The sequence below is a fragment of the Euprymna scolopes genome, chromosome 11 (genome assembly GCF_053919585.1).
Source record: "Euprymna scolopes isolate OS-2025 chromosome 11, ASM5391958v1, whole genome shotgun sequence".
Lineage (NCBI taxonomy): Eukaryota > Metazoa > Mollusca > Cephalopoda > Sepiida > Sepiolidae > Euprymna > Euprymna scolopes.
The window spans coordinates 34,612,431-34,633,470 of record NC_136492.1 but is presented as its reverse complement, the minus strand read 5'-3'; the positions used below and the strand labels follow the sequence as shown (position 1 = coordinate 34,633,470).

At 34.7% G+C, this 21,040-nt stretch overlaps 1 long non-coding RNA gene across 1 annotated transcript; it reads left to right on the top strand.

Annotated features, from left to right (window-relative positions):
• Positions 1–3,397: 3,397 nt before the first annotated feature.
• On the top strand, positions 3,398–5,746 carry LOC145287831 (uncharacterized). Its single transcript, XR_013869204.1, has 2 exons — positions 3,398–3,688; positions 5,068–5,746. It is a non-coding gene; the product is annotated as an uncharacterized LOC145287831 (long non-coding RNA).
• Positions 5,747–21,040: the final 15,294 nt, after the last annotated feature.

The following is a 21,040-nucleotide window of genomic DNA, read 5'->3' as shown; positions in this document are numbered from 1 at the left end:
GATCAAAAAGAGAAAGTCGTGCCATATGGACTAAATGTTACGTTGTATAACTTAAAACAACAAGAATTAAGATTAGAGATGCTTTGTTACCCGTTTACGGATATTTTAAACTGATTAAGCGGCGATAATTTAAGCTGGTTTTAAGCGAATTTGTTGTTGCGAACATCCTTTTTGCCTCCTCAATTTTAAATTATTTTTTAATTGCCGTGAATATTTAAATTAAAAGTCTTATATGAACAGAAAAAAATACAGGGGAATAAAAGGCGAATCAACGGATGTATTGTTTGTTTAAACAGTTACATTTTACTTAGCTTAAATTTGCAGTTTTTGAAAAAATTACCAGTGCACTATATATATATATATATATATATATATATATACATATATATATATATATATATATATATATATATATATATATATATATATATATATATATATATAGTAATCCTCATACAGTACTGCTTTGCAGCTCATCAGTGCGGCTAGATAAGCAACTTCCTCAAGCCAGGATTAAAACCCCACCGTCTATACGACAGTCAAGGCTGCTAACAACTGCGCTATCGGCGGCTGCTGTATGAGTCCTGAGTTTAACCATGTTTTGACACACACACACACATATATATATATATATATATATATATATATATATATATATATACATATATATATATATATATATATATATATATATATATATATATATATATATATCATATAAAGCTTAACGTCTGTGTGTGTGTCTGGTCACGAATAGGCTCCTATATGGTTGACTATTATAAAAAAACTGATCACATATAATGATAGAAGATGTATCGGGACATAGGAAGGAGTATGTTTGATCTGGCATAATGATGATTCATTAAAATTGTGGGGTCCGCGTATGCGCCTTGTCCACAAGGTATGGAAATAACAAATTTAAAAATTAAAAAAAACGTTTACAAGTGTTTTGATAACGATGTACTTAATAATACTTTGATAAGTATGTTTTAACTTAAATAGGGATGATATAATAAAATTGTGGGGTGTGCGCTCGCACCTGGCCTCCATAGAATGGAAATAGGCACAAACTTTAATAAAGACTTTTCATATAGCGGAATATACTTTGATAATTATGTTTCAGTTTGAAGAAATATGGAATAATAAAATTATGGGGTGTTCGTTCGCGCCTGACCTCCATAGAATGGAAATATGTCACAAAGTTTAACAAGGTTTTTTTTATATAGATTTACAGAATATTGTGATAAGTATTTCAGTGTGAACAGTTATGGTATAATAAATTGTGGGGATTATTTATTTTATTTTTACCTTCATGATTTTTTTACTTTGGTTATATATATACTAGCATGCCTCCCGTCATTGCCCAGTCTTAAAATACGCTGTTATATGATAGTTCGATTAATGCAAATTTCGTATTTATAATTATGCTAGCGAGGGGTACTCGGCGTTGCCTGGGTGTTTGGAGGTGTGTGTGTGGGGGTATTAAAAAAGTAAGTATGAGGATCGAACCCGAACCGTTGAGGCAAAGTTGTAAATTAAATTGTGAAAAAAAAAGTGCGACGTTAACCATTGCCCCACCGCGAGATGCTACCGGAAACACGTTTGAATTTATTTAATTACTTGGATCTTAAGGTGCTGTTTTAATGAGTTTATGAGGTCAAGTTTGACTGCGGAATAGTATTTCATTTACTGCTGAACACTCCCGCCCCAAAGATGTTATAGGAAAAAGACTAACCCACATGTGGCGAGCGACAAATGTTGAATATTTATCTTCCCGAAATCGAGCAAATTAAATAGACAGGCGAGCTTCGTTGTTAACTGTGAAATATTACGATTTATATGTGATATAAAAAGTTTGAAAAAGTTGGGAAGCGACCGACCGCTACTCTGAAAAAAGGCTTTTGTAAACATACAGAAAAAGCGAAGACACATACAAACATACATACATTTTCGCTTTTATATTTATAGATTATATTTGACTCAATATATTGTAATTATTTAAAAAAGTAAAAAAAAAGACTCGTGCGGCACGATCGAGAAACGAAACCAAAAAGTTTAGCTTAGGATTTACATTTTCGTTTGAAATTAATGACGCTACTATGCATACATGTTTACTGCAAAGCTAAAATTTAAACATGTATCAATATTCGACGCACGTGCATATTCGTTTGGCCTTCGCCTGACATTTTTTTTTTTAATTTTGACACTTTTGCACCAATTTTCCCCGCCGAAAACTTAAACAAAAAGTTTCGCATTGGTTCAAATACCCTGTATATGAAGTTTTAGTTCTGTAGACAAAAAACTGACTAAGGAGTTTATCAGGCACATATTTTTAAACAAAAATATATACGCATACATAAACAAAAATATATACGCATACATAAACAAAAATATATACGCATACATAAACAAAAATATATACGCATACATAAATATATATAGGAAAAAGTTTGTTTTATTGTTTTACACTAAGCTTTTTACGCAACTATTACGAAAGTATATATCATGTAGAATATCTGGATGGATATAATTACATGTAATAGTTAACTAAAGATGATCATCCTATAAAAAAAACGAAAAAAGCTAAAAGAGAATTCATTAAAAGAGAATTCATTTAAAAGAATATGCAAATTTACCTGATCTTTTGCAGATTAATGCAATTCAACGAACTAGATATAACAAATTTGTTTTTTTTCTTTTTAAATAAAAAAAAAAAGATTTTAATATGAATCTCAAATATATATATATATATATACATATATATATATATATATATATATATATATATATATATATATATATATATATACTAGCAGGACCTGTTAACCGGCGTTGCCCGCTGACAACCCCGCGTAAAAAAACTATAGTACGGGTGGTGTTGTTGCAGTCAAATCACCAACCTCCTCATGTTAATACTGCAAACAGAATGGGCAGCCCCAACCTACATATGTTAAGTGCAGCTTTCGCAATAGACACCCCATTTTGTGTGTGTGTGTGTGTGTGAGTATAGGTGTGGGTGTGCTTGTCAAGAAATTAGCCCGAAATATAAAGTATGTAATAATAAAAAAAAAAATAATATATTTTGCTATGTGACCTATTTGGGTCTAAAATTAATAACAAAACATCCAATAATAGTTATAATAGATTAGTTTAAAACTTCTATGGTAAAAAGGGAAAACATACGATGGCAGAAACATACGATGGCAGAAGGAAAAAGAGATGTAGAAAAAAGAGAGTCGACTGGGCCATAGTGAACCTACGACTTTAGGTTTCTCTCTCTCTCTCTCTCTCTCTCTCTCTCTCTCTCTCTCTCTCTCTCTCTCTCTCTCTCTCTCACTCACTAGCTCACTCACTATATCTATCCGTGTATATATATATCTCTCGCAATGAGGTCAGCTCTCTCGCTCTCTTTCTCTCTCGCAATGAGATCAGCTCTCTCTCTCTCTCTTTCTCATAAACTATCTCTATCTATCTATCCGTGAATCTCTCTAGCTATGTATCTTTCTATCTATTTATCTATATATCTCTATGAGAAGGATTGTCGTGTAATTGTATGAAAACTCGCTAACTGTATATCGAGCAAAAGGAAATAAAGTGAGTGATACCAGTATCACACTGACCGTAAATCGAAGTGGCTGACGTACACGAGTGATGCCCCCGTTGACAAATTACCACGGACAACAATGTTGTAAGTAGCATTTTGAAGGCAGCGTTTCATTTTCTTTTTCTCTGAAAAAAAAGAACTTTGCGCTTTTTGAATTGTTTTGTTATATGTTTCTTTTTTGCCGGAGATGGTAGTTATAGTTGATTATTAACACGGAAATTGGTGCAAGTCTAGATTGGCACTTGTAGCGAAAAACAAAAATCAAAAAATAAAATAAAGAAAAACATTTATCGTGTACCTGTCACAGAATAAAGATGGTTGTCAAGCCTAGTTTTCATTGCAATATCGTCGCTCTTTTTCTTAGTGAAATTTTATTTGGTGCAAGTGCACTTATTGATCCGCACTATTTTTTAAATAGCACTTTCAATTTTAATTCAAGTTTTTAGATATCTGCTTTTACTAAATTGTTGGGTGAAAGTACAGAATACTTACACAATACGCCTCCGTCTCCATGTGAAAAATTGCTTTCTTAATAAAAATGTTATTATTTCAGTACTAAACAATAGGTGCAAACTATTCTCATTGATTCTGTGATTTTATATGTACATGTGTAATCCGTATTATCTGCTGTATTTATTTGCGTGAAGGGGGTATCAATTTAAAATATTATGTAACTGGGGAGGATGGTATGTTAGAGTTAGAGAATGTTGGTTCGATAATATTTTAAATAATAAATTTGGTGTGTTATTTTTGCAATAATGAAATATACCAATACAATTAATTAATACTATTGTCAAACTTCCCTTTACAGTTTTCACAATAAAGTGGTTGAGCTTAATATAATCCTTTATTTTCAGTTACATGCTTAGTAAAAGATTTGATGCAATGGATGTCGTTGTTAATAACCTTGACCGAAAAAAAATAATGGCTGTTAATTTACAAAGAATTTCGCTTGAAGAATATAAAGTATTTTTTCTTTTCGTAAGGTGCATCATAGTTTATTCGTTTCTTTTCTATTTCTCATAAGCAGGCAACGCGTTTCGTTTGTAGCAATGTTCTTCAAGTTGTCTGTTGGCTGTTACCTTCAGGCATTCTATGAAACGCCTGAAGACAAAAACTAGTTTCTATAAACTGCGGAATTGCCGGTGGGTTTATAATACTTTCGATAAATCGCGTTCTATTAAGCACACATATGCAGAACATAAAAATATAAAATATAAATATAAAATATTTGATAAAATAAGCTGAAAGATTTCTCTTATAGCGTCTCTGCTTCTCTCTTCCCTCTCTCTCTCTCTATATATATATATATATATATATGTGTGTGTGTGTGTGTGTGTGTGTGTGTGTGTGTGTGTACCTCTGTACAACTGCAAACATAAAAATAAAATAAATATTATCTCTTTATCTCTTTTTTTCTTTCTTCTTCTGCTTCTCAGACTTTCTCTCTTTTTCTCTTTCAGTTTTACCTCCATCTCCATCACTGGAAATGTGTGCATCATCGAGCAAGAAAGCGAAAGTCTATTTTAGAAATTTGAGTAATTTCAGAAATAAACCATGGAGCAAAGAACAGAAATGTATTGCAGTTGTCCCAACACGTCACAGAAAAATAAAAATATAACGGCCCTCAGTAGTAGGGCAGGTTTATTTGCAACTTTTTTCAGAAAATCAATATGGCACTGGTGATGATATTGGGATTTGATGTGATAAGGACAGGTACTAAAAATTATAGTCGTATCTTGAAAAGAAAATTGAGCATTTTATTTTAAAAATCGTGTGGAATAATGCAGATAAATCCTTCATTTACATAGCATTTTACACAACAGTGACTTTGCAATTTTATTATTTTTTATAAAAAAATCAATTAAAAATGGTATATTATATGAAATACATTGAAGGAAAAATAAACGCATTAATTATAATTTCAATTATGAATCACAACCAGCAAAATATCTTAACTTTTTCTACATTGATTAAACAAAAAGAGTAAAGAAAGCAAATTAGGAACTATGTCTTTTAAATTTCACAATTCAAAAAGATATGTGGAGATATATTACACAATATAACAACTTAATGCAAGTTACAGAACCAAGTATTCTAATTTTCATTAAACGCAATAATAAAAACTATGTTATAATATCACTAATTTGTTCTGTGTAATTTCCTGTCGAAGAAAATGAAGGTCTAATTTGGAGGCACAAAAACGTTGTAATAATGTGTCTATGCCTTGCTTCCTGCCCATATACAACTTTGAGAAAATCAATCAAATTTGACCAGTGTTTGGCTGCAAAAGTTGATAGCAGTAATGTTTTTCAGTCTTTTTTTTTTTTTTGATTATTCACTATTTCTGGAAAAAAACAATTATCTGAAAACATTTATTTAAAAATATTTTTGTGATGTAATATGAATAAAACTGACTATTGTTTTGGTAAATTGATAAAACTAATAAAATTCAATGGATAAATATTTAAAAAATTAATGGACAAACCCGTTTGAATGCTGTCTTCTCTCACACCAAATTCATCTGAGTTTATCATCCATATTATGATATTTTCCGGAAGTAGTGCAAAGGCACTATATGTTAAACTGTTTAAAACAGTAATGAGTATAATTTTGTTCTCTGAATCATATTAAAAATATATTGGTGTTGATTAAAACAAATATTGTCGGTTTTGATCTCAAACCAACTAACTGCATACACTTGGATGATAAATTTGACCAGAATGATTAATTTATCATAGTGTTTGAGGATAGACACCTCTGATCCATAAACACATTAACCTTGCGGCTAATGTTCGCCATCTTGCTTGATTAAAGGGCCCAACCTTCTAAGCCGCATACCTTAGGTTAACTTCTCATAGAGAAATGCTTACAGCATACCCCAAAAGTAACCTCTGTTATTCACTTAAATTATTTGTTACTTCTGCTTTCAGATAATGATGAACGAGCGGACACTAGTTTTTTAGAATTCTACTTGAGGCAAATCTTGATAATTATTGATACGAAGTTTCCCCAAAGGACCAGTAAATGTTGTCAGGCTTTTTGTTGTTCCATCCATTAATTTAAAAATTGCTTTAAGTGGCAGTTTTTCTAGTGGAATCTGAAAACTAAAAAAATTGCATGTTTGATAATAGAGCCAGAATACATAAAAAACACCAATATATTATTTTATTTTCCACAAAAAAGGATCATAATTGCAGGTGAATCTATAGAATTAATTTTACCTCCTTGTTAGGAGGACAAATGCAGACTATGTGCCTTGTTTGAGATTTTCTGTCTTGCACATTACTGCAAACTCATCACATTTCAAGACAGGAAATTTACAGCTACAATATATCAAATAGTCTGTCTAGCAGTTCTTTCATTCTTTCACATTGGTTGCTGCATGATCTCCTGTCAATCTGTTTGGCCCTCTTATAGCAAAATATATTGACCTTCTGTTTTATAAAACATTCCCTTAACAAGAGCAATTGTGGATTAACTGCTTGCCAAATACTAATTAATTCCTGAGAAATCTCAGTACTTTTTAAATGGAGATAACTGTTTTCGAGAAAATAACTAAACTGGATGACTTGTCATGAAGTTGGGGGGGTGCTGTTTTATCTAAACAACAAGGTGGACCAGCAAATTTTGTGAACCACGGGTTAAAACTGAATGTCGTGCTTTTACTGACATTTTAATCTGAAAAGTAAAATAAATAAATAGATTATAACTGAAATAAACTGTTTTAGGCTATCTTCCAATTTCATACGTAAAAAGTAAGTGCTAGTTATAAGAAGTAATGAAAAACTTTGTAGAGTTGAATTAGATGTATTGAAGAGAGAGGGCCAAACCAAATCAGAGGCGTAGTAGTGTTTAGTTTAGACAATTTTTTAGCAGACTTAGCTTCTTCTTCGATAATATGAATTTATCCATAAAGAGATTCGTTCTTGCTGTAGCTGTGTCATTTTACACAAGTGTTTAGTGCTCAAAGTTTGGAAAAAACAGTGCTTTTTATCTGTTACCATACTATTTTTAATAGTATTTTTAAGTTAAATTTAATTTTTATGATATTTTGGTTTATTAAATTGTTAGGTGAAAGTAGAGTATAGTTACAAGACACCCTATAATCCTCCCCATGTTAAGAATGGCTTTCTAAATAATAAAGTTATTTTAGCACAATAACACAGATGCACAAATATGAAATACCTTTAAAGCAGATTCCTTATTACAGACTTGCACGGAAGCGGTCCTTAATTAAAAGCCATTGCATTGGAAAGGATTGTGACTGCGCCAGTTATAAATGAAGTATGCAGACTATTAAAGGATATAATTTATAATGACTCCTCGCAGTCACACTTCGATCCTCCACTCATGACTCGAGTTTTCTGGTCTATGTATTAAACATAATATTGGCTTTAAGGTGGCATTAACAAAGGCAACAAAACCCCGATTCCTCGACGATTTCGAACAGATGTTTTGGAATCCTTCACTTCGCACATCGACTGGTATGCCAGCGAATATAAGACAACATTTTTTCTAGGTGGATGTGGACGCTAACATCAGATAAACAAGAACTCAGTGTCACAAGTGAACACTATTGCAGTAAGTCCTTATTAACAGAAGACCCGGACTTTCAATTCCAGGAAGTAATGGCTGACTGTCGATATACAGAGAAGGAATTTTATACAGTATGCTGATTGATCTACTGGATAGGTTGTAGACATAATGACATCGGGGATGGCCAGAATTATATGCGACACCTTAAGAATTTGGTTCTGTACTTAGGGTTCGTCTGAAGAAATCTCTGTGGAAGAATGACCATCGTTTGAATCCCAGGGGTACGAATCCTTTGTAAGGAAATGGGATATACGAAAAGTCCATCATCAATTTTATCGCTTGAAACAACGATCTCATAATACTATAGAGTTATCCATTAAGACTGCAAAACGTAGACGAGCCAAAATCATAGACTGATATATATGCCTGTGCTATGATCCGGTTGGTCGGACATTATATAGCCATTGCAAAACCCTCGTCTAAGACCTTGGCAGGTCCTTGCTATAGTGATATATTTTTAATTCATTAAATATCAACTTGTCTTACGGGATAAAAGTCAAACGCGGAAAACGATTGACAGAAATAGGCGAATTAATAGATCTGCAAAAGTTATGAAGCATATGCTAACGAATAGTTTTATAAGCAATATTGTCGTCTACTTTCAGAACTCCGAATCGGACGTTTTGTCCAGATCTAGAACTAGGATTGTAACTACTTGCTTCGATGGACAAAGGCGGATAAGATGGTGGAGACACATAGGAACGAGAAGTACCAAGTGAAAATAGATTAGAGCAATCAAGTTAGATTGCGCAATCATCGGTTTCTCCGTAAAATATAGCCAGTTGTTTATGGTCCACATTACCGCAAACCAAGAACCTGAAATAAGTCCACAAGCCTTGATTTTCCACAGGAACAAACCACTTAGGAAACAACAGAGGTCGAACGGCATATCAATATCGGATCGCCCAGGGAGTATGATTAAAAATAAATCGAAATTGATGATATCATTGGATGATGAATACACCTAACTCTAATCCCTTACCGTTGAGACATCTTTAATATCACAAAACAAGAGCATCAAGAAATGTATCGTTGAAAATCACACGTATTTTCTGGTGAAAGCAAAGACGACCAAAACAATTCATCCAATGTTCTCGTGGGGAGCATGTATACGTAAAAGAGTCATTTGCTTTTGATTACAGGAATTTGCCGTTGCTATCTGCGACTATTAGCGGCCATTTGTCTATGTGGATCTTAACAACGAGCTGAAGATACATTTTCTCACTTTAAACGTGTTCCAGCTTGTTCCTATATTGAAAAAAAAGTTTTTACAAGTTATCAAGAGATTATTGTTGAAGTAGTTATTTTTTATGTTGTATAATAATAAAAAAAAAATGTATATTGTTTAGTTATAGTTTAGAATAAAATAGCAATGAAAAGAAATTGGTCGAGGCTAGCGTATGCGATTGTTTTATATTATAAGATTACAGTTATTTAACGGTATTATATTTGCGGTTTACGAACAGGGATTTAATAAAAGAAGCCATTACTTAAAAAAAAACAATTCTGAGCATGTGGACTCTGGCTTACTGACAAAAAGTAATATAATGACATATTAAACAATGATTACTATGAACCTATTTAGCAGGCAAAGTCATAATTATGATAGGAGTTGTTCAACAATTTATTCTGTTATTCTGAAGTGTGATTCTATCTATTATGAATTGTCAGATGGCAGTACTAAAATGAAACTATGTAAACATTCTCTTATTTCATGAATACAATAATCAAGCCAAACAGTATGTAAATGAAAATCAAGAAATATTCGTTCTTTAGTTATAAGATTTGCGAAATAATGAGTTAAAAATGAAATAATAAACTGTGCCTTAAAATGATTATACCATTGAAGAATGTAAATAGTGTGTGAGGAGAATGACATAAAGGAAGAATTAATTGGTCGACTTACTTTCCAAGTTTTGTAACATCTCTTATACCGTATTCCAGCGCAATTTTTTAATATTTAGTTTGAGTTTCAATGGAAGAATGAGTGTAATAAACTTTTTCTACATAAATAAAAATTATTTAAGTTTTCAAATATATTGATTCTCTCATATAGTGATACACACTCCCATAATGTTCCTAACCGTATTTGCAATATTTTTATTTTCAATGAGAAATAAAGTAGATACATATCTCAACTTTTTAATTCGAGATAAAACTTGACAAAACGGAACTATCCATTCTGTAACTATTTTATTAACAAGTTTGATATAATTCTGTTCTGAATTTTGGTTTAATTAAAATGTAAGAATGTAATAATTTATAAATCAGATCTGTGGTGCCTATAAGTTGAACATAGGCTAATTTAAACGTTGGAAATATTATTTACAACTAATCCCCATTAAAAAGTAAACCTTGTGATATTTTGTAATCGGTGATTTGTCTTGCAGTAACAGTACATATAGATTATGGTATGAATATTTCTTTGCCTTACTTAGTGTATAACTTCAAAATTATAAGGAAGACTTCAATCTAATATATTATTTTGATTTTTAGCTTTTTTATGGTTTATAAATGAGTTTAGTGAGAAGAGTTTATTGAATGTACGGACCGGTGAATTTGTTTACTTCAGATATAGCTTTATGTATAAAAAGATTTCATATCTGACCGAAATATGTATGTATATGTTTATATATATATATATATATATATATATATATATAATTATATATATATATATATATATATATATATATACATATGTGTGTATGTGTGTGTGAGTGTGTGTGTTTGTGCGTGTCTGTGTGCGTGTCTGTGGGTCTGCGTGTGTGTTTATGCGTGGGTATGTGTGTATACGATGTGTGTTACTTTAAACTGACCAGTTTTCATATAAGTGCATTTTCCATATCGTACTACCTAACAAGAATTGTGTTACTAGCGTGATATGATCGACTATGCGTATCATGTATTTTGTAATATAATGTTCATACATAGGAATAAAAAAGTTGCTACCCTCATTGCTACAGGTGCCAAGAGATCAATTCGTATATTAAATGCGTGTATGCTTTATTTAATAACCTAATACTAGTCCTGTTTATATTTTTGTTTTGAACAAAAATTAAGAGAGAAAGAGACAAACGCAAACAATCGAATGAGGCGTTTAAGAATTTATTGATGTAACGATGTAACGATGCTACTTCGTGTTTCTTTGTCACATTTTGTATATTTTTTTTAATTTTTAGTTTCTTTCTTCATAAAATAGAAATTCATAAATTATTATTAGTATTTAATTTGTGTAACAGAAATTCATCATTGTGAGTAATTGTCCTATATATCCTTAGTATAAAAAGACGTTAACTATTGTATGATGCGTCTATCATATATAATTTTTGAGAAAGTTTAATAGCGCAAGTAAATTTAATTGCGTACGGAATATTGTTTTGTACAGCTTGAGATAATTTGTGTTTTAAAATGATAATAATAATGATAATAATAATAATAATAATAATAATAATAATACTACTACTACTACTAATAATAATAATAATAATAATAATAATAATAATAATAATAATAATAATAATGACAACATTTTTTAATAGAAATAGTAATCTGTGAGGAAAAAACTTCCGCTAAAATGTATTTTTTTATACCGTAATACGCTACTATGTAGGTAAATTTTGGCAATATTTTTGCAAAACAGACCCTGTTAAAATCAAAAGTGCTATCATTTTTTATCAGATTAAAGTTGATCTATACTATGGTGTTTTAAAGAAATAGATGCAGAATTTCATTCGATTTGATTTTTGACAATTTTTTGGAAAAGACGATAATAAAGGGTAGTAAAGTTAAATATCAAATTTTGCTTGTTAGCTTAACTTTAAAACAGTTGAGAAAGAAAGTTTGAAAGGAAAAAGTTTGTAAGAAAAACGAAAAGTAATACTCAGCAAAATCAATAAGTGTGGTTGCAAATATCCCGTAAAATACAAAAGTTCGCAATGTGTCGATTAGTAAATTCAAGAAAAGATATATTTACGAATATTTAAAAACAAAATCCCGAGTTAGAAAGGGGATACACAGCCCGTGGCGAACGATCCTGTAGTGAAGTGCGGGAGAAAAATTCAATCTATGGAATTCAATATTCTTGTGTAGAGAAGCATATAAGATCTTTGTTTATATATAAAGTTCAAATGGGAAAAAAGATAAAAACTAAATCACTTTTATTATTTGAACATGAAAGAATGGTTTGCCAATGTTGCTTCATATCTATTCATTACGAGACAGAGTGAAGTGATAAAGAAGTGATAGTGATAAAGTAGGGAAAGTGAAGAATAATTGACACCTTTAAACTGCCGATAGTGATAGTGATAAAGAGAAGAATAATTGACGCCTGTTTTAAAGAAAGAAAATTTGTTTTTGTAATTACATTTTTTTAAATTTTAAGTCCTATTAAAAATTAATTTGATTTGTAATTTCTGTTGTTAATAAGTGATTTAATGATTTGAGAATACTTCAAAAGAATGAAGGCAGATATTGTCGATGGTGAGAGAGTAGGTTGTATGGTTGCAGGCGGTTAATGAGAGATAGTGTTTTATTGAGGTGTAAGGCTGATGAGGGACCGGTGCCCCGGTGCATCGGGAGGAAGCTTAAGGAGAACCTCCGAGTTTCTTGGAAGCATCTGCGGTCATAACTAGTGAACGAGCACACAGTTCGATTAAATTACAGAAGACTATCGATTTTGAATTAACCCAGGAGTTGTGGAAGGTCGCCAAAGTAAAAAACGGTTCCAATCGAGAATGGTTAGTAAAATCCCGCTGAGCGCTATGTAGAAATCTAAAGGAACTGGGATGAAAAGCCTTGGAACCTAGGGTCGATCCGTCTGATATTTGGTCAGTTCGACCACGAATCCAAGTGATGTACTGATGTGACTAGTCGCAGGTTGGCGATTAAAAAGTGTGATAATATGATGGCACATTGTCCTCAAAATCGCAAGGCGCAAGAAAACCAAGACCCCGGCCAAGAATTGGAATATTAATGCTGGACGGGGTGGGACCAATGGTGTAAAAAGCAAGGGTACACAATAGAGTGTGTAAATTTCCCCGATGTGCTATCTGCAACCAAAATTAACACCAAATGTATCAGCAAGTTCTGGAAATATGTCTAAGACATAACTGCTGTCAATTAGTTATACACCATCCAATATAACCATGCATTCAGCTTCATACTCAGAAAGAAACGTTGTTAAACCTGACATTTTTATTGAGATGTACAACAGAAAATAGCAACTCGAGTAAAAATGCTAGCTTACACTGGGCTGAGTGGCATACTAATATAATATTGATAAATCTGTTGATGGAAGACAATTATGACAAAGCAATATTCAATGATTACTTTCAATTAAGTCGGACACCTTTATATGAGAAAATGTGGGCGACTCTCATGTATTGAAACAGTGTAGCTAAAATAATGAGTTGTAGAAAACATGGGAATCTTAATAACAGCAAAAGCACTCATATCTATTTCGATTTTGTGTATTACGTGACCGAAAGCAAAAATAGTTAGCGGACTAAATATAAAAAAAATATTCAAATTTGCATTTTTGCAATTCAGAGAAATAACAAATAGATAATATGTGAAGGAAATATTAAGTGTTGCTTTTCCTCATAAGCCTATTTAAAAAAGGAAATACGTGAATATGTAATTCTTCTTTATATTACATAATTTCGAATAAACATGTGAAACAGGTTTTGTTACACCTGCAGGGTAATTATGTATGTATATATATATATATATATATATATATATATATATATATATATATATATATATATATATATATATATATATATATAATATATATATATATATATATATGTCGACTAGTTAATGGAAGGTTTACCATTAATTTACATTGCAAGCAGGACTTGACATAAAAACAGACCATTATTCAAAGGTAGTTTCTAAAATGTTCGTTATTTACGAGTCGTTGCACGTAGACAGCTTTGTTTTCAATGTGTGTTGCCGACGGCGTTTTGGAGATGATAGAATTTAAAAGGAAATCATCTCTCTGCCCAACTCCCACTCGACAGCTCCATTTGAGAGACGCTAACTTAATAAATATGTAGAACTACTTATAATTCACTTTGTTTTTTTTTATCACGTAAAAACAGAAATAAGTCTGTTTTTAGTTCGTAAATTTTAGTGACTAAATTAATATGCTATACATTAAACCGTCTTTTAAATTTTAAGATACATGAGATTTCATGATTACAGAAGGTCTATCATATCTCTCTGCGTTGCCTCTCGCTGAACGTCTGTGTGTTTGTCCAGTTACAAATAGGCTCCTATGGTTGACTATTATAGAAAATTGATCACATATAATGATAAATGTATCGAGACACAGGAATGGGTATATTTGATCTGGCATAATGACGATTCATTAAAATTGTGAGGTTTGCGCACGCGCCTGGTCTACAAATTATGGAAATAAAGAATTTAAAAATTAAAACAAAAACGTTTACAAATGTTTTTGATATAGATGCACATAAGAATACTTTGATAAGTATGTTTTAACTTAAATAGGGATGGTGTAATAGAATTTTGAGGTCTGCATTCGCACCTGGCCTCCATAGAATAGAAATAGGCACACACTTTAATAAATACTTTTCATATCTATCTGCGTATGTATACTTTGGTAATTGTGTTTCAGTTTGAAAAAATATGGTATAATAAAATTATGGGATGTTCGTTCGCGCCTGACCTCCATAGAATGGAAAGATGTCACAAAGTTTAACAAGGTTTTTTATATAGATACACAGAATATTGTGATAAGTGTTTCAGCGTAAACAGGTATGGTATAATAAATTATGGTGTTTATCTATTTTATTTTTACTTTCATCATATTTAGCTTTGGTTTTGATACCCCAAAATTCGAAGCTATCTCTTTCCAACCCTTCCATTCATAACCTATCATACTTTCATAAACCGTCGTCCATTATCTGTAGGCTGTTTTTGAACCCAGTCAACGACACATACTTTTGCTCGTATGTATATATATACACGGTGTGTCAAATTATTAATGAGATAACTTTTTTTACCAGTCAGAAACTTACCGGTAATTAAAAATAAAAAAAATTGGAAACGTTGGCAATTCTGAGCTGCGCATACTGTGAAATTTTTGTACTGTTGTGCTCAATGTAAATAACTTGACATCGTAAATGCTGAATCCACGGTATCTGAGGTGTGTCAATTTATTAACAAGGCAGTTTGTTACGTCAATAAAATGGGCCGTAAAAGTGGTTTGAGTAGTTCTGAAAAAGTACTATTACAGAACAGCTTGCAAAAGTTAAAACTACACTCGAAATATCGAAAATGATAGGAATATACGATCAAACTGTGAAGAACTGTCAAGGAGCCTACAAAGGTACACAAAAGAGTTGGTCACGGTAAATCTAGAGTTGTTTCACGCCGTTCTCTACTCCAAATTAAACGTGAAGTTGTTAGGACCCTGGACAGACAAGCCGAGAAGTCTTTGACTTAGCCGGATTGAAGGATATCTCAAAAAGTACTTAATGTCTCCTTCTGAAAGAAGTGGCAAAGTCATTTAAGCCTGTGAAAAAAAACTCCATTAAAGCAACATCACATACAAAACCGTTTGAAATGGACAGAGGACAACAGGAAACGGATTTTACCAAAGTTTTGTTCACGGATGAAGTGCGTATCAGTCTCGATCGACCAGATAGCTGGAGCAAGAGATGGGCTCTAGATGGACGACATCGTCTTCAGCGTTTAAGGCTCCTATAAGGTGGGCGTGAGATAATGATTTGGGCTGGAATTATCGGAGGTACTTCAGTTGGGCCATGGAAAGTCCCATAAGGTATTAAAGTGACGTCAAATTCTTGCATAGCTTTTCTGAAGGACCACTTTTAACCATGACTGAAGAAGCAAAGGTTGACATTCAGAAGAAACATTATTTTATGCCGGATAATGCTTCCTGGCATGCAGCAAACAAAAGCAAAGAGTATTTGAATCAACTGGGGATCTCTAGGTTATGGGAGATGGAGTGGACTGCGAATTCACTAGATTTGTGCCCAATTCAGAACCTTTGAAGTATCATGAAGCGAGGACCCTGTGGAAGTGGACATCAATTTAAGAGCCAATAGGTGTTGTGGGATGCTCTTCAAGAGGTATCGCGAGGAATAACTGTTGACGAAATCACAAATTTGACTAATTCTGTGGACCAACGTCTTTTACAAGTCATTCATAAAAAAGTATCGTATATCCACTACTAATTATGTCAACGTAGAAATTGCGATGTAGTTGTGTTCTAAGAATTTTTCCGTTCATTTAATGTTTGAAAATTATTTCAATAAACTAGTCATGGGTATATTGTGTTTTTTCTCAACCTCATTAATAACTCGACACACTGAAATCAACAGATATTCCTATCTACTGCCAAAGTTTCTCTAATACTGCTTTAAATACTTTTTTCTGACTTGAATAGCTGAATAGCATTGTAAGCACGTTCCCAAAGTTTCATGGGCTTTTACTCACTCGTTCCGTAAATATTACAAAAAATGTAAACTCTTTAATAATTTGATACGCAGAATATATATATATATATATATATATATATATATATATATATATATATATATGATTGTTGAGCTGAATTAAATCCGACGATATGAAATGAAATAAAATGGAGGTGGAAGGACCTGGATACTCAACGTTTCGCCCGATTTATGCGGGCTTCTTCAAGAGGGGTGGTCATTGAATAACCATCCCTCTTGAAGAAGCCCGCATAAATCGGGCGAAACGTTGAGTATCCAGGTCCTTCCACCTCCATTTTATTTCATATATATATATATATATATATATATATATATATATATATATATATATAGTTGTATATACTGCTAATAAGAAATCAGAAACAAGAAACTTAAGCATGAAGCCCTACAAAGATTTTGGGGAGAAGATGGGTGCAGGGTATTGCCTATAACAACTTGTGAAATACCCTTGACCTGCACTATTTTACACAATACCGCATTCACTCTGTGGTGTTAAACATAACTTAATTAATGAATTCACCAGCGTTTTTGTAAAAATCATGTACAGGTGTGTGTATATATCCAATTCTTTTTCATATATACAAACAAAAACAGAAACAAAGTTTATCCATCGAGTTCATTAGATGAAAAAACTCTTTGAATTTTTTAGTGTAAAAAAGTTTTTGTAGAGGCGAGCAAAAGCTATCCATAAAAAAAAGAGATTTGAACAAAATAAAATGCCTACTGGGGTATGTGAGTATTGACCCTTCCGACCCTAATCAAATATTAGATCGCCCACTGTTTTTCAGGAATCGAAAACAAACAGGACGGTGTCTAGTTGAGATTTGGATGGTTTAATGGAGGATGTGGGGAGACAATAATAGGGAGGGAAAATGGAGGTGGAACGTGACCTCCAAATGGAGGAAGACCATGGGACATAAAAGAAAAGGGGAGAGGGGTTGGACAAACCCAGGGGATTTCTAATACTAAAAAACAAAACAGGAAACGGATCACATTGGTACTACCAGTTAAACGTCTTTTTAAATCTATTTTATTCAATAGGGATGGGTTTTGCGTGTGTTATGCACGAATTAAAACCTTGGTTCTCGACGGATGCATAAACTAGTATTATGCACCCATCTCCTATTGAAATCCATCGGGGAAACCTCCTCCAATCGCAACTGATCTTTACTTTAAGCAAATGTTTAACGTAAACGATCAGATCTCGATTTGTAACAGATGCCCCCTGGTAGACCTTTTTGAGGAGGGTTAACCAAATCACCATTTTCAGTATTGCTAGGATGGCCAGAAAACAACATTATATTCTCCCTGGACAGCGGCAGATCAATGTTGTATATAATGTGTGTAGCGTCAAGGAAAAGCGGGCGCTCGGCATCAATGCGAGCCATTAGCTCCCTGAGTCTCCGAATTCAACTGCAATAGAAAAAGGCGTGTTCGGCTGTTTCAGTTTTGTGGTCATTGCAGCAAAGACACTTGGGAAGGGATTTTAGTGTCTTCTTTGTGAAGTTTGTTAAAGAGGGGCAGTCCGTTGCAGATCAGTCGCCAAGTAACTGAAAATTCCGAATTGTTAAGCAAATTCCTTCCCTGCACCCAATTACGCTGTAAGCGGATCTCCTCCTCCGACCATCTCAGCCGCTCCCATAGAGGTTCCAAAGCGGTACCCACCACTATTGCCGATAAATTTTCTTCCTAGGCTGTGAGAGGACACTGGTCTCCGGCAAAGGTCTAAGTGCGGCTCGACATTCGGCAAAGAATGTTTGTTCCCTCCTCGGTCCACGACGGACTTCGAGCATGGGGGTCGGATGTGAGATTGGGTAAAGTGCTCTCAACCGCAGGGACCCACGGAACGTTCTCCTCAGCGAACGACCTAAGAAAGCCAACCTTTCAGCATGTCTGTGGCATATGAGATTGGGTAGTCTCAGACCTTCCTCGCTCGGACTTTGGGTACATACCTCCCTGCGAACATAATGCTTTCCCTTCTCCCACAAAAGCCAGGAGAGAAGCTCCGTGAAAGCTTGGAGGCGTTTCGCAGGAAGGGTTAGTACATACATCTTCTAAAGGATGCGCGGGAAGACGTAAGTGGCGCATGCCTCCGCCCGACTCTTCAAAGACCATTTCCTTCGAACCCAAGTCTTGACAGACGATTCACCATTTGTCTGCACTTCCGACCAGTTTTTTTCCAGCTGTAGACCCGGTCCAAACCAGACACCGAGAACGCGGACCGGGTCATTGGTTCAGCTGAAAATGCCCGGAAGCATACCGTCTCCGCTCCAGGCGCCCAACTGCAGGCCGACAAACTTATTTCGGTTAGAAATAGCACCTGTAACTCCTTTGTATCGAGCGAGTGCTTTGGTTACCGCTTCTATGTCCGTGCGGCTAGACACAAACATGCTGACGTCATCAACGAACCTGGAAACTCTGTAACGCCAGGTACAACTATTCCCCGCAGGACTGGTGTAGCCGCCTCGCCCCTTAACGTGCGAAGGAGGGGTTCCAACGTCAGGACATACAACAGATCCGAGAGACAGCAAATGACTACGAAAGCCTACCTTTGATCTGCACTGCTTCCTTCGGCCTGTGGTACAGAACAAAGACCCACTTGCGGAAATCCGAATAAAAACCGTCGGCCTTAAAGCAGATCCCAAGAACCGATGGTCGACTCTATCAAAAGCCTTGGACTGATCTAAACTGATCAGCGCAGCTTCGGTGTTGTATTTTATTCCCTCTATGATCGTGTGGATCAAATACAGATTTTCTTGAATCGACCACTCCCTTTCGCCGCATAGCTCTGGTCCAGTTCGATCAAGTCAATGATGACAACCCGACAAGAAATGGCAAGCACCTTTGCAAAAATCTTTAACTTTGTGTTTTAAAGAGTCAAACACTTAAAATCATCAGCAATGTGCTCACTTCCTTGATCACCTGTCCGGAATGGTTCCATGAGCAAACAAATGGTTCAGAATATCCGTCAGAATAGGGATCAACATGGGTAACATCCTCAAGTAAAATGCGTAGGGAAGACCATCAATTTCAAAAGACTTGTTGTATCCGACCTGCTTTAACGCAGCAATGATCTTATGTTCCGTGACCGGACAATCACAGCTATCAGCTCGCGCCGCCATGAGGCGGGGCGCGTCGGCCAAATAACTGCAAAACTGCTCGACCCTGAGTTTGGGTCGTTGGGTAAAGCACTCCAATAAATTCTCCCGAAATCCTCACAGATCTCCCGCGTCGATACAATAGCATGTCCTTCCAGATCATTTACTTTCCGACCGTACCTGTCCCAACCGCGACGTAGAGCAGCCTTATGCTCAACCACGTCAACGTTTACAACCTCGTTAGAAGCTTTCATTAACCTAGCCCTAACTACTTGAGCTTCATACCGCTCGCTAGCCAAGCTGTTAAGGTCGTCCTTTACTAATGCCCTCTATAGAGGATCCCCCTGCCATCGTCCGGCCCAACCTATCGTCCATACGCGGCTTTGCCATAGCCCTATGTTAAGCGAGGCGTTGATTCCACTGGCACAAAAGCGTGTAAGCTTAGCTATAGTGGTAGCCCACCAGTTAATTCCCCTTACCGTCCCCACTAGTGCCGGCTGAATAAACTCTATAATCTTCTGTCGGAAGTCTTCAAGCTCCAGTAAAGAGCTATCAAACTTCCGGCTAGTTTAGGCCTACCGCTTAAGTTCAACCGGACCATAACGAATTTATGGTTAGAGTGCCCTAAAGAGTGGCAGTTGGAGCAAGATAGGAAGTCTATTTCGCCTCTTCTGACTAATATCCGATGTAAGTAAGTGCTTGGATGGAAATGCGCGCGAGCATGTTACGTCTACATCTCTGCCTCTAGGCGACCAGATGAAATTTGTCAACAAGGTCGCACGAAACCATCAGGTCAGACAGACTGCTGTCACACTATATCGACCATTATTTTCTCAGACCATATCTATATTGGGATCAAGGATGACATTCCAATTACCGATTAAAACTAACGTCTTCTTGTCCTCGAGAAACACCCCCAACCGATGAGAAAAGGAACCCCCTCTCTACCGCAACAATCCGAAACACACTGCTATCAACTGCAACATCCGCATGAACAACATTCACCGACACTGATGGGGTGCGTCTCATAGCACGGAGATTCCACGACTATAGGTATTGCCATATGATGAGTAAACATCGAAATCGTTTACCAGCACCTTACAATTCCCGTCCGAAATAAAATGGGTCTACTGAATAGCGGCAATAACTACCCTGAGGGGCACCAGATTTCTCAGCACGCGCGTCGTTTTGTTTGGACATATCATGCATTTCACTTTAAATGTAGC